Source organism: Ambystoma mexicanum, chromosome 14 (genome assembly GCF_040938575.1).
Source record: "Ambystoma mexicanum isolate Mex_15411 chromosome 14, UKY_AmexF1_1, whole genome shotgun sequence".
Taxonomy (NCBI): domain Eukaryota; kingdom Metazoa; phylum Chordata; class Amphibia; order Caudata; family Ambystomatidae; genus Ambystoma; species Ambystoma mexicanum.
The window spans coordinates 371,743,801-371,756,862 of NC_090940.1; the positions used below are offsets into that span (position 1 = coordinate 371,743,801).

General features: G+C 42.3%; 1 long non-coding RNA gene across 4 annotated transcripts in view; it reads right to left on the bottom strand.

Moving 5' to 3' along the window:
• The window catches only part of LOC138527299 (uncharacterized), a 620,886-nt gene that overhangs the window by 296,868 nt on the left and 310,956 nt on the right, over positions 1-13,062 (bottom strand). The window lies entirely within an intron of this gene.

Sequence of the window (13,062 nt, forward strand, 5' to 3'; positions counted from 1 at the left end):
CATTGCACACATTTGTTTGTTTAAGGTGTTTTGCACAGCACCAGCTCCCAGAGAGAATTGCTTAATAGAGCCTCCATACTTCAAAAGAGGGAATGGGATTAAAAGCAGACTTTCTAAATATATTCTAAGCATGGAGGGTGTCGTTTTTTGTAGATCGTACTACATTTAACACATGGGCAGATGTCGTCTGTAACTCTCCTTCTCTCACCTCCTGCCCCCACCAATGAAGCTGCCCTGTTTGGCACCAAAACCCAGCTCATCCTAGCAGACTTGATGCCAACAGGACTTTGTTCCCAGGACTGCTAACTGTGCAATAACGTCATGTTTGCCAGCTGTGCGCAGAGAGATCGTGGGCCTGGGGCCAAGAGCCCGGAGTGAGGGGGCGCCAATCTGACAGTTCACATAGGGTGGCAAAAATCCTTACACCGGCCCTGCTTGCCATTGCTTTCCACTTTACTCTCCACTTTGTGAGAAATAAAAAACTGCCTGTAAATAACGCTTTGCCGGCAGCGTTTACGAATGGATTCCTATTGAATCTGGCTACTTTTTAGCAGGTGAAAATTGAAGGCATATTCCATAGGAATCCTTTGGTTTTCATCCTGCATGAAAATCTATTGCAGGCGTAAAAGTAGGTGCTCTTTCAAGATGGAGGAGGAAAACAAAGCAGAGATGCAAAATCTGCTTTGCTGCTCTCCTACACCTTGGAAAGGCACACAAATTATACGATATGATAGGTTATTTATAACGCGCTTAACACCCAGAGGTTTCTAAGCACAGACACGGGGATCAAACCTGTGTCGCTCTGTCATCTTGCTTCCAAGGCAGGCACGTCGCCCCTGAGCTATCCCCCTGAGACAATCAACTGCAGCAGAGAATGGATGCATAAAAGGAATACGCCTTGCTTTTATACTTTCAATTACCTCCCACTGATTTGAAAATGACACTTCTATTTATTTATTGCATTTATGTAAAACCCATACCCGAAGGTATCACAGTGCTTGTGCAGAGTAGGTAGAGAAGATACATAGTATAAATACATAGGGGGTCATTCCGAGTATGGCAGTAGGGGGTTAACGACACCAGTAAGGATGCTGGTGCCGTTAACCCCCTACCGCCACATTCCGAGATCCCTTAGCGGGTCCCACCAGGACCGGCTGGTTTGACCAGCTGTCCTTAGCGGGACCTGTTAAGGGACCATGGAGCTAATAACGGGCCCACTATTTGCGGGCCCGTTATTAGCTCCTTCCCCATTCCCATTGAGCCCTATGGGGGCTCAAATGGGAATGGGGAATGGGTTTCGAAATGGGAACTTACTGGGTCCGCATAGGTCGGAATGTCCCGGTAAGTCCCCATTCCGACTAACCGGACCCGAGTTTGGAGGCAGCCATGGTGCTAATGGCACCATGGCTGCCTCCAAACTCGGAATGACCCCCATAGTAAATAAAGGACACGAAGTAGAAGGAAGCTTAATCATATCTATTGAGCAACAGGTCTTCAAGAGTTTTCTGAAAGTATAGAAGGAAGGTCTGTTTCTGATCATTCTGGGGAGTGAGTTCCAAAGAGCTGGCTCTGTGAAACAGAATCTGGAGCCTCCTGCTCATTTGCGAATATACCTGGGGATGCGGAGAGCGATACTGGCTGATGAGCCGAGAGGGCGCGCTGGGGTTTTGTTGGTAACCAGTGGACCCATATGCAGACAGAGTAATACATACGAATAACCTGGGTTTCCCCGTGTGTTCTCCCCCACCCCACCTATCACACTACACATTGCTTTGGTGTTGCCAAATAAAAGGCTGTGGAATTTTTATTTGCACAGTTATGGTCATAACAAACATAATCATAATTACATAACCATAATATGCTGTACTTTTGGGCACCGGGTCCTGAGGTTACCCCCTCTGGCCTGTGCCGCCTTCCTCGTCCCTCGACGTGTGGTCACCGTATGGTGGCCTGTCTTCTTTCTCCTTCTTCTCTCCCTTTTTCTAGAGTGGGAGGGTTCTGGCAAAAAGAAGAGAGAGACTCTGCGTACGCAGTGAACTCTTTTGTCCGGGTCCCCGTGCAAGGTCCCAAACTGATTCTGTTTCTTAGCTGAAAGTCAACTCCTTATATTGGACCCAGGGGCTGGCCCTGGGTCTTTGTTGTCATGTGTGCGGGGCCGTGCTGCCAGCCCCCCAGCCGGCTGGCGCTGCCGGCATCAGCACCCTAGGGTGCTTTCCCTCAGTTTGCCATGCCTGTTTCCTTCCTGTCCCTCCTAGGTGCTTAGCAGCTCTTTGGGAGGATGGGCAAGGTGTTGCTTAACACCTTGCCCTTCATTCTTCTTTTCCCGGGCTTGGCGACTGTGTGTCGCCGTGTGGAGGGGAGAGCGGGAGAAGGGGAGCGCCGCCCATTACTGTTGGGCTGGTGCTCGGCCCTCTCCCCTGCCTGACAGCCATGGGGCACTGGTTACCCACCCCCTCTTGGTACTCTTGCAACGTTGCCCATAACCAGTGGAGCCATATGCACACAGAGTAATACATACAAATAACCTGGGTGCCCCCGTGTGTTCTCCTCCAGCCCAGGTAGCACACAGCACATTGCTTTGGTGTTGGAAAATAAAAGGCAGTGGAATTTTTATTTGCACATTTATGGTCATAACAAACATAATCATAATTACATAAACATAATATGCTGTACTTTTGGGCACCGGGTCCTGAGATTACCCCCTCTGGCCCATGCCGCCACACCTGGGCGGGTTGCCGGCTGTCCAGGTTCCCTCAAAAGTTAGTTAGTGACATCCCCTGTTAGTTAGGGTATCTGTTATCTCTCTGTGGAAATGCTCCATTCCTATTCCTGATAGATGTGTTCCGTCCTTGTGAAACAGGTCTGGGTTGGCCAGGCTTATGGCGCTGTGCCTTATGAAGCCGAGCCCCCTGGCTGTGCAACATTTTTCCACCCCTCTTTTTAGTTTCTTTCTAGCCGTGTCCACGGATTTGTAGGAATTTGCTCTCAGCCAGGTTTTTCTGGGTAGTATGGAGGAGAAGAAAATGTCTGTGTCCCTCCAATTGTGGGCGATTCCTGCTAATGAGGCGCCTATGTCTTCATATAATCTTCTCCTCCCCATGGTTACTAGGTCGTTTCCCCCAAGGTGGATGACAAAAAAAAAGGGCGGGTCCCTTTATCAGCCAGTTATTCATGGATTTCAGGCCAGCAGAGAGTTGACCCTTCTTTTGTTTCTTCAGCCCATCACCCTGTTCTGAACACATAAGAGTGTCCAACTATCCAGGCAGATTTTAAAGGAGCATCCTGATCTGTTTGGGTGGGGGGGGGGAGAAAATCTATATTAGTTCAGGCCTTATGTATTTCTTAAAACAGTCTGATTTCCATCCCCCTATGTTTTTTACCTGCTGCAAACCCAAACCCCCCTGCCATGCCATGGTTGCTGCGCCGATGCTGAAGGAATTGGTGCCAAACTCTTTTGAATCCCATCCAGCTTTTCCTATGGCTTTCAACAGTATCCCTTTGAACTGGTAAGCTCCAACAGGAGCTGTTGTTTTACACATACAATAATAAGACTTCAAGTTCATCTTCTAGGCAAACAAAATGTGTATTTCAACAATGATAACATACAATTAGCTGCAGAAAAGGCCTGAGATAAGGATACCACCTTGACAGCATACTTCAAGTTGCATACACTAAGAAACTATAGGTATACATTCTTTGCTGGTATTGCACTTCATCCATCGATAATGTCACTACTTTATTTAGTTTCAAATTATGCCATTTAATATTTTAATAGTAAATACATTGTTGAAGTGTATCAGAGTTTGCCTGTTTGTTTTGACCCTCAGTCGTTTTCAAGGCATTACACTAATACAGTTAATCTATGTGTTTAAAACAGATGATTTTGTGGATTACAATTGAATCATAACAATGAAAACAATTCTTCAAACCATTACCATTGAGGATGTTGAGAAGAATGATGGGTAACAAAAAAAGGAAAAAGGGGGGAAAGCGAAAAGAGAAAAAAATAATAAATAAAATATGTAAACAGTTTTATCAATATCCATGTTCAGAACGGAACATTTCTCTCAAACTTTAAACATGTGACATAGACAATCGGTGTCCCAAAGTATTCATTGGTCCATATTGTATATTTTGACAATACAGCATGATTGTCCTATTAATGCTATCAAGCGAGATAGGGTTGACCACCCCCATCTGTGTCCATTAAAAGTATATCAATTACACCAATGATATATTCACGATTTTAGTGTTGGATGATTGGTTTCCCCATGCAAAGTGCGGCTTTAGTGCTTATTTGATAATAAACTGTCCCTTTATGGAGGCTCTCCAAATTCACCAGTGTTTAATCACAATGTTGGTGTTAGAGGATTGGTTTCCACATACAAAGTGCATCTATTAGTGCTTATTTGATAATAAACTGTCCCTTAATGGAGGCTCACCAAATATATTCTCCCTTTTGGGGGCCTGCGTTCGATTTAATGTCTCTGAGAGCAATTAATGAAACATCGCTTGTTAGCTAATTAATTATTAACTTCATGTTTCAATATGTAAAAAATAAAATGTTATGTTAATCTCACCTTACGTTCCGTAAGGACATAACAGATCTTGGAGCGAATGTATAATGTTTCCTGGTGTCTGTTTGGGTTATTATCTGATAATTATCAGTATCTAGATGTGTTAAAATTGCTGATTGTTGTTTGTTAAGTCAATCATTTTAAAGATTGAGTATAGAATGAATATAGCAGTGTACTAAGAATTAATGCCCTGTGAATCTAAGCATTTACCTGTGTCATTATTAGTCTTCCATGCAGTGTTTTAAACCGGTTGGTTCAGCGTTCGGCGTGGCAGTCGCTCGCGATCGCCATTCTTAAACTTTATTTAAACTTTTCAAGTCATCGGACAGCATAGTGACGTTCACTGAACGTGTTCGACTCTCTTAAATTGTCAACTTCTTAAAAGCAATTATATTGTCACGAGTATCTACTGAGGGATATCCGATGCAATTAGCTTATCCGCTGACAATAGTAAATAATTAAAATGTATTTTGCAATAAATTATAAATCGAAGCGTTCCATCTGTCTCATTCTAAAGTGTTACAATACACTGTCCACATTGAGTGTTTGGCTGTGATTAGTAAAAGTATGAGAATAGTATTACACTGTCAAAAGCAGTTGGACGCAGGTACGCGAATAACCCAGATTCTATAGTGTTTCAAGATCCCTTACTGTATGATGGTTACTAGATACCATATGTTATACAATGTCCGAGATTACTTGTAGTGGATGCCAAATAAATGATAAATGTCACATATGTGTGCCTCCGTTGATTGATTGTACATTATACCTTAACATGTTGGGGTCATTGACTTATGTGTCTTTATTTATAGGTATGGTTTGGGTGAGGAGCTGTATCTCAGATGTATCTATTATTACATTTCTCTATACGATGAAGTACCAACAACATTCAATATTACACTTCAAATTCAGAAAGGAAAATGTGTGCGTGATAGATGCTCCATTTAGCAATGTGTTATGCATAGTAAAATAAATGCATCATGAGTTTCTAATGTTCCCATATTCAGTTAATCTCAAATTCCTTATTTCATCTGTGCTTGTTTGAGGTCACATATAAGAGTTGACTAATGCCTCACATAAAAATACATTCATTTCATGTTCTCGATTGAGTCCAGTTCTCAAACAGCATAGGTAACATATAAGTTTTGATTCTGCCCGTCTCAACAAAAGCTTCCTACCTCCCCCATGAATACCAGTCACTACTTTACCTAGTCCTATAAAGCATATGTCATCTCTGTTGTCAATTTGGTGATTCCAGAGGCAGTCGCATGTCCCATGAATTTAAACTTGACAAATGTTCCCTGATATGGATGCATAGCTCCCTTATGGTACTGCCCACATAAATGCGATGACACACACAGATGATGGCATCTAAGAAAAGATATACATCTAAAAAAGACATATAAACAGAAATTCATTTGATTAAGCCGCTCAATGGAAATTTAACAAAAACAACACAACTTTGAACCGTGTAGACAGGCTTTGGCACTAGTACTTTTATATTTTAGTATTAAAAAAGCTTGATTTTCAACTCATGCTGGAAGAAAAAGACTTGGAAGGTAGATGGGTTTTGCTAGAAGCTATTTTCAACAATATCCCTATATCATCTCACTTCTCAGTATTTCATTGTGTCATGGTATTAGGCAAACGTTATTTCATTATAACTTTAACCATCATATAATTAATGCTGACTGTATTCAAATTACAGACTGCTTTAAACCATGTTCTGCAAGATTTGTCAATCCCGAAATAGGTTTTTACATTTTATAGCTGACTTAAATTTAATAGAAATTTAGTAGAAGTGAAGCAATGGCATTGTGCATACTTGAAACTGATAAGACTAAACAAGTAAGGTGTATTGGTTGCATGACCTGTAATGGTGGACCATGTTGTCTGGCAACTGCACCGAGACTGAGGACACCCACCGACTGAAAAGCCACGTAAGAGACTTGCTGAGAAACCTGTGATTGAATATAAAGGAAGTTTGATGTGAAACAGAAAGTAAGGAACTGTAGTTGTGAAACTTGTAAAGAATAACCAAACCAGAGGCGCTGGGAAGTGTCCCTGAAAATTGTGTTGTGAAGAGGAACCAGAAAGCTAGGGGAAGGGAACCCCTTGGCATTGTGAGCGGTCTTGAAACTAGGGGAAAAGAATCCCCCTTTGCAAGCCCGGAGCTGGAAGAAGCTCAGAGCATTTCTTTTGAACATTTATTCCTTTTCAAGCTTGGACCTGGAAGAGGCTCGGAACGCTTACTTTGAACATTTATTCTTTTGACTTTGAGAATCCCACACAGTGCATACAAAGGATATGAAGGCATTTGTAGGTTTTGGAGGAAGACATTTATTTTCTTTGGACTTCCTGATGCAAACTATCCTTAGTTTCATTTAGGTAGGGACATCCCACCTTAGCATAGTGCAAGGTAGGCCTTTTTTCCAACCCTTAATTGTGAGTTAAATAAAAAAAAACTATTACAAATGTTACTCTGTTGTCTGTGTCTGTCTTCATGATGCCTTCACGGGACTCAAATAAGACTGACAAATTGCAGCTTTATTTCTCAAGCAAAAAAAAGAATAATCACAAATTATTTCAATCTTTAATTTGGAAAATAGACTTCTAGAATATGAAGCAGGTATCTGTCAAACATTATTTAAATTTGTATAGAAACCTACATTTTCCTGACACTTCTGCATCACAAACTGATATTGCACAATGTCTATCAAAAATTCATACGCCCTTATTCAGCTCTCTTGAATTATCTTTCCTTGAAACGTGTGTAATCATTGAAGAAATCAATTCATGATTTTCAATTAGCTAAAGCTCCTGGTCCAGCTATTTCCCCCATCATCATCTTAAACCGATTCTGTGGCACCCTTATTGCCTCATCTTTATATGAACTTTACTCTCACCGTGATCATTTAGGAAAGAGCTGTGGCCCTTTTCTGATGTCATAATAGTTATTATCCCCCTTCATGTCAACAATCATTGCTCCATTTCTTTCATTAATTCAGACCCCAACAGTTTTGCAAAAATCCTCTCCAAGCATCTTGATAACATGATGTCCTCCATTTTGCAGGAAGATCAAACGATTTTTATCAAACGTAGATTTGCCTCATCCAATACACAACTTGTATGCAATGTTCTGGCTTCAGCAAAAAAAAATTCACATGATCCTTACGTTTCCATTTCACTTGATGCTGAGAAAGCTTTGTGCTGTATACAATTGCACTTTATGGTTGCAGCTTTTGCATGGTGTGGTATTGGTCCTTAATATATATCACTCCTTAGCATTCCCTATTCCTCTCCATCCATACATTAGGTTAACTGTCTGCTCCCTGCTATAGATGAACCCTTTCTCCTTTACTTTTTCTTTTAACTTTAGGAACTCTGCTTCAAAGTGACAGATTCTCATAAAGTAGCACAAATGAAAGAAGCGCATAGAAGGTGCTGGTTTCATTTGAGCTTCTTTAGGAAATGCTCAGCTCACCTTATTCTCAAAGGTGACCTGAGCATGTCAAGAGGGGCTGGACAGGGGACACTTTCATACATTATTGTCTGGAATCCGCTCACACCACTAATGTACGACAGGCTCCCAGCAACCACGTGGTTCCTGGGAGCGCATTTCAATGAGGCAGGCCTTTAGAGGGCCTGCCTCAGTGACATGCTTGAGAAGAAAAAAATCATTTCCATCGCTTGGGGGTGGAATGGCTAGTGTGACATCCACCTTTAAAGTGCAACTGCCACACTTCAAGAACAAATCATCACACGGCCAGAAGGGCATTTAAAAGCGCTTCCCATTTTGAATTCAGGATGCGCTTTGAAAATTTGCAGAAACAAGCACTTATTTGCACATATGCTCAAAGGGGCCAAAAAGGGCATCTGAATGAATGTCTTTATGAAGCATTGAATTCTCAAAGGGCGCTCACTCAGAAGCACTTTCAGGAATTGGGATGCTCCTTGTTTTGGCATAAGTGAGAAGATGCTTGCGAATATGGCCCAAAGTATTCAAGCGTGCATATATTGCAGCTGTTGATCTTTCTAAAAACACTTTCGTCACAGCATTAAACAGCCTAGACCCTCTAGAGAATATTCCATTGTATACCTTGGAACAAAAAGTTCAATCATTGACTATGCACGGGTCCCTTTAGAAGGGACATACTATTTCCAGGGGAGCAATATTGAATGGCGTATTGAAAGTTATTGCAACCCCTTGATAGTGCCCTAGAAACAGTGGTCAAAGTGGGTGGGAGCGGTGCTCCTCTACTTTTTAAAATTATTTTTTACTGTTCTTGTACTTTTATTTTAAAAAGAAACACTTCCGGAATGGTTTTGTTTTAAAATAAAAGTTTAGGAAACAGTTGACATTTGCGCTTTCAGTGCACTGCACTGGACGTTTCCTTAAACAGCAGGCACGTTTGTTTAGGGGTTTGTATGGCACTTGGGAGGGGGCGTGGTGATGGGGTTTGTGGGAACCGGGGGCAGGCCAGCAGGCAACATAGTTCCACTTCTTCTTTTCATACACTTCGACCACTGCCTAAAAAGCTCTGGATTGGCAGCACATGTTTGTAGACCATCTCAAGGGACACTGCAGGGACACTGCAGCTAATCTGCTGGTTTTCCTCCTCGAGTACTCCTGTCTAGTTACAGCAAAATATGCTGCAATGTCTCCCACCCTCAGTACAACCTATTAATGAAAATGCCAACTGCAAAACAAAAAAATACTGTCAAGAGAGCTAGTTCAACTTTGAATGTGCAGATATTAAAATCAAGCAATTCCAGGCCCTTAACAGTGGTAAAGAGCCAACAGATATATCTTCTCTTAGGTAGATCGATAGAAATGATAATGAAAAAGAAAAAAGCCTTCTGGGACAGGAGATTGGGACTTCCTGCATACTTCAGAGGATAACAATACGACAAAGTTTTGGGAGCAGGTTACCAGAGGCATAAACAATCAACACTAAATATAGATGTAAAATCATGGCAGACATATGGACCAGCACCTGAAAAAAGCTAATTTCATGATGAAAGTATGGAAGGTAACTAGTTGAAGAAAGAGAGAACCAAAGTAGACTCATCCTAAATAATTACAAAGTATAAATGAGTCAAGCTCTCTAAACCCACCAAAGTCTCCTGATACCAACCTCATGCCAAGTGAATTATTCAAACCAGAACCCCAGTGGTGGCCAACCACTGGGGTGTAGACTTTGTGGCTGATATATGAGATGAGAAACATTCCAGATTCTTGGAGGAAGAACACCATATTTCAATATACATAAAAGGATCAACATCAATAGAATGTGATATGGGACTTGATTTGGCAGAGCTGCAGGCTTGGATGAAAGACGGAAACATGGTTTCCTGTTTTAGAAGGATTTGGTGCTGGCCACTTGACCATTGTTACCATATTTGTACTCCACCATATCTTCACCAGAACCACACTGGAAGCAAACTCATCCTTCTGTGTTGCATTCCTCCACTACAAAAAAAAGACTATCCACCGGGATCTACTTTACGCAGCCATGTCAATGCACGGGAGGAATATATCATAAGGATGGGTTTCTCTAGTAGGAGAGCTATTAGCCCATTCCAGCTAAAAGAGTCAAGCAAGGGTGGCTCCTAAAGCCACCCAACTTCAACTTGTATGTAACATGAATGATGAAATGCTTAAACCTAACCTGCATATGCATATTTCGTGAGAGTTATTCAGACCTATTAACTCCAGCCTATGTGCGTACCCTATTTACCAAATTCAGGATTGGCACCTTCCAGGTCGCAACTTTTACTTATGGCTGGAGGGCTGTAACTCTGAAGTTTGCCCGGCCGGTGGTATGGGCCCCGAGTCTGTTGTACATTTGTTGCTCTTCTGTGAATGTTATAATGAATTGAGGAGAATGTACCTGTTCCCACTATTTAGGAAGAAACATGCCAGAAATACTGTGGATGCACTTGCCCTATGCCGATCGACGGACATTTTAAATTATATTTATTTTGTTGCCAAATGTATTCATCGTGCTTCACTTTGTGTAGGAATCTCTTGTCTGTTGTGTAACTGTTTTTTATGTATTGTGCAATTAACTGGCTTTTATGGTACGCTTATGCGTATTTTAATGTTAGCTTTGTCCTGGATTCAGGGTGTGAGACTTGTGCAGCAATGTTTTAAAATCTTTTGTATGCTAATGGCAAAAGTGCGAATAAAGCATTTTGACTGACATATTTCTACAGCCATCGAAAAAACCGAGAGAGCTTCCAAATTGATCCCGATGTTTGCAACCTATTGTGTCATGATTTCCTTCTCTCTGGCTTGTCTGTGCCAAACTCCACTGTGAGGCTGTGATGTCATGGAATGCTCAGGCTGTGCTGATGCAGGTGCTCAGAATGTTATGCCTTGAGAGTGGGTTTAAATGATTAAATGGAAATGTGTAGCCATAATCTTGTTGGGGTGACAGATGGCTCACTGCGTGGAGATGGCACAGTGAATGTGTGAAAGATGCTTACAGCTGATGTTAGACATTTTGTAGTTAACAACCATCTTGAGGAATTTCAGCAAGGTATTTTAGACTTCAAGAATTTGACAATGTGAAAGTATTATGTCCAATGGGCACACCGTTTTATGCCAGTGGCGGGTTTCAAATGCTGAGAACTAACTCATTTTGAGGAATTTCAGCGTTATGCTGCACTCCTATGCAGCAATAGATTTTTTTTTTTGCAAAATCAATGCAATCCCTAATGTGTTTTTAGCCTCAAACCAGAGCAAAAAGGTCTCTCAAGAACTCAACTACGCCTTGACAAAGGCAAACTGTCGAAACACGTGTTGTCTGAAGGGCTGAAGTGTTTGATTGCATAGAAAAACACAAAAGAATTACAGATGTACATCTGACTGATTATACGTATGATTATTTCACTCATCATCACTTTGGATAGCGTAACAATCCAGAACCACCCTGTTTTTCCATATTTACCTTTTGAGGTCAGGAGTAGAGCCTCTAGGCTCTGGTTGTGCAGCAAGCCACCTTTACAAATCAGGACGTGAAGCGCACTCTTATCTGGAACTACTCACTCAATATGAATCCTAATGTGTTTATGATGTGTTTAATGATCATACAAGAATGTTTTTGTGCAGGTCCTGCGTTTATATTGAACTGCTTGAGTAGGAGTGTGTTGATTGTTTCACTGTTTGTGGTCAAGTGGAATGAGAGTGGTGTTATGGTCATGGCGGAATAGAAACACTGGTGGTGTCAGGAGTAGGACATCACTGCAGCGGACATGTGGAGATACATGCCATTACGAAATTGTGATGTAGTGTTTGTATGGTCTGAAGAGACACTCTGAGGCCACTATGTCTTTTGGTTAAGTCTGTGTGTGGGCATGCGTCAGTGAGGATGTAGTAAGGCCTTATGGGACAAGCATCATGGGGAAAGTGTTAGTGTTTTTGGAAAGTGTAAGCCATTGCGAAGCCACGGTAGCACTGCGATGTAGGCATGCGTCAGGGAGGATGCTGTAAAGCCTCATGGGGCATGTGGCAGAAGGACAAAATTTGGCACTACCAAGTCGTGGTTACATTGTTGCGTAGGCATGCATCAGGGAGGACGCTATAAGGCCTCAGGAGGCATTCATAGGAGGATGCTGCAAGGCCCCACAACGAAGTGTTAATGTTTTGGGAAGTGTAAGAAGGGCACTGTGAAGCCACCATACATTTTGGTAGTAGTCCATGGTTGTTTCACATTGGAATTGAGATGTTCGCTGAGGTGCTCACAGTGATTCCGAGTTAGGGTCCAAACATGTGGTCCACAGTTGCCTCAGATGGTAAGGGAAGCTATTACTGGCACCTTTGAGTTGATGGGGATCAGAAGTGCGGTACACGGTCATGGTCAGTGTTAACGATGCAGTTTACCGATCTCGGTCATGCATGGATTTTCATTCTGTGTTTGTGCTGATCAACAGCTCAACCCTGCTGCATTCCTTGGAGGTTGAGCACTGTGATTGGCCAGTCTGGTGACAGGTTCCATCTTCCCTTTGAGTTCTCAGCAGTGCATGGTGCGTTGCGTAGGTGGGTTCTCAGTTGCCTGGCCAGCAGCTCTGAGCTCAGATTGTCAACAGTCTGGAGGATTCTTTTTGGGTTTGTCACCACCAGGACACTGTGTTGGTGAGAAGTAGTCAATCTCTGTTTCACTTGTGTGTTGACAGGAATGTTCTGCTCCACCGTGTTTCCTTCCAGTATGTCTTGTTCGGTGTTCCATCCGCCTTTTTGAAATCTATGCATATATTAGTTCAATGTCTTTGTGATTTCCAGGAAGGAGCGGGAGGTTGTGTTGTGCCTGTGTCTTCCCCTCCTGTTCTTCCTGCTTGTTGTCTTGTGCAGATTGTTCCTGCTTGTTGGTTGGTTGAAAGAGAGAAGGTGTGTTGTGTGTGTTTCTCTCTTTGCTCACCTGCTTTCTTGGTGTTTGCAGTGTCGGCCTTGTGGGTTGTCTAATGGAAGGAGGTGTGTTGT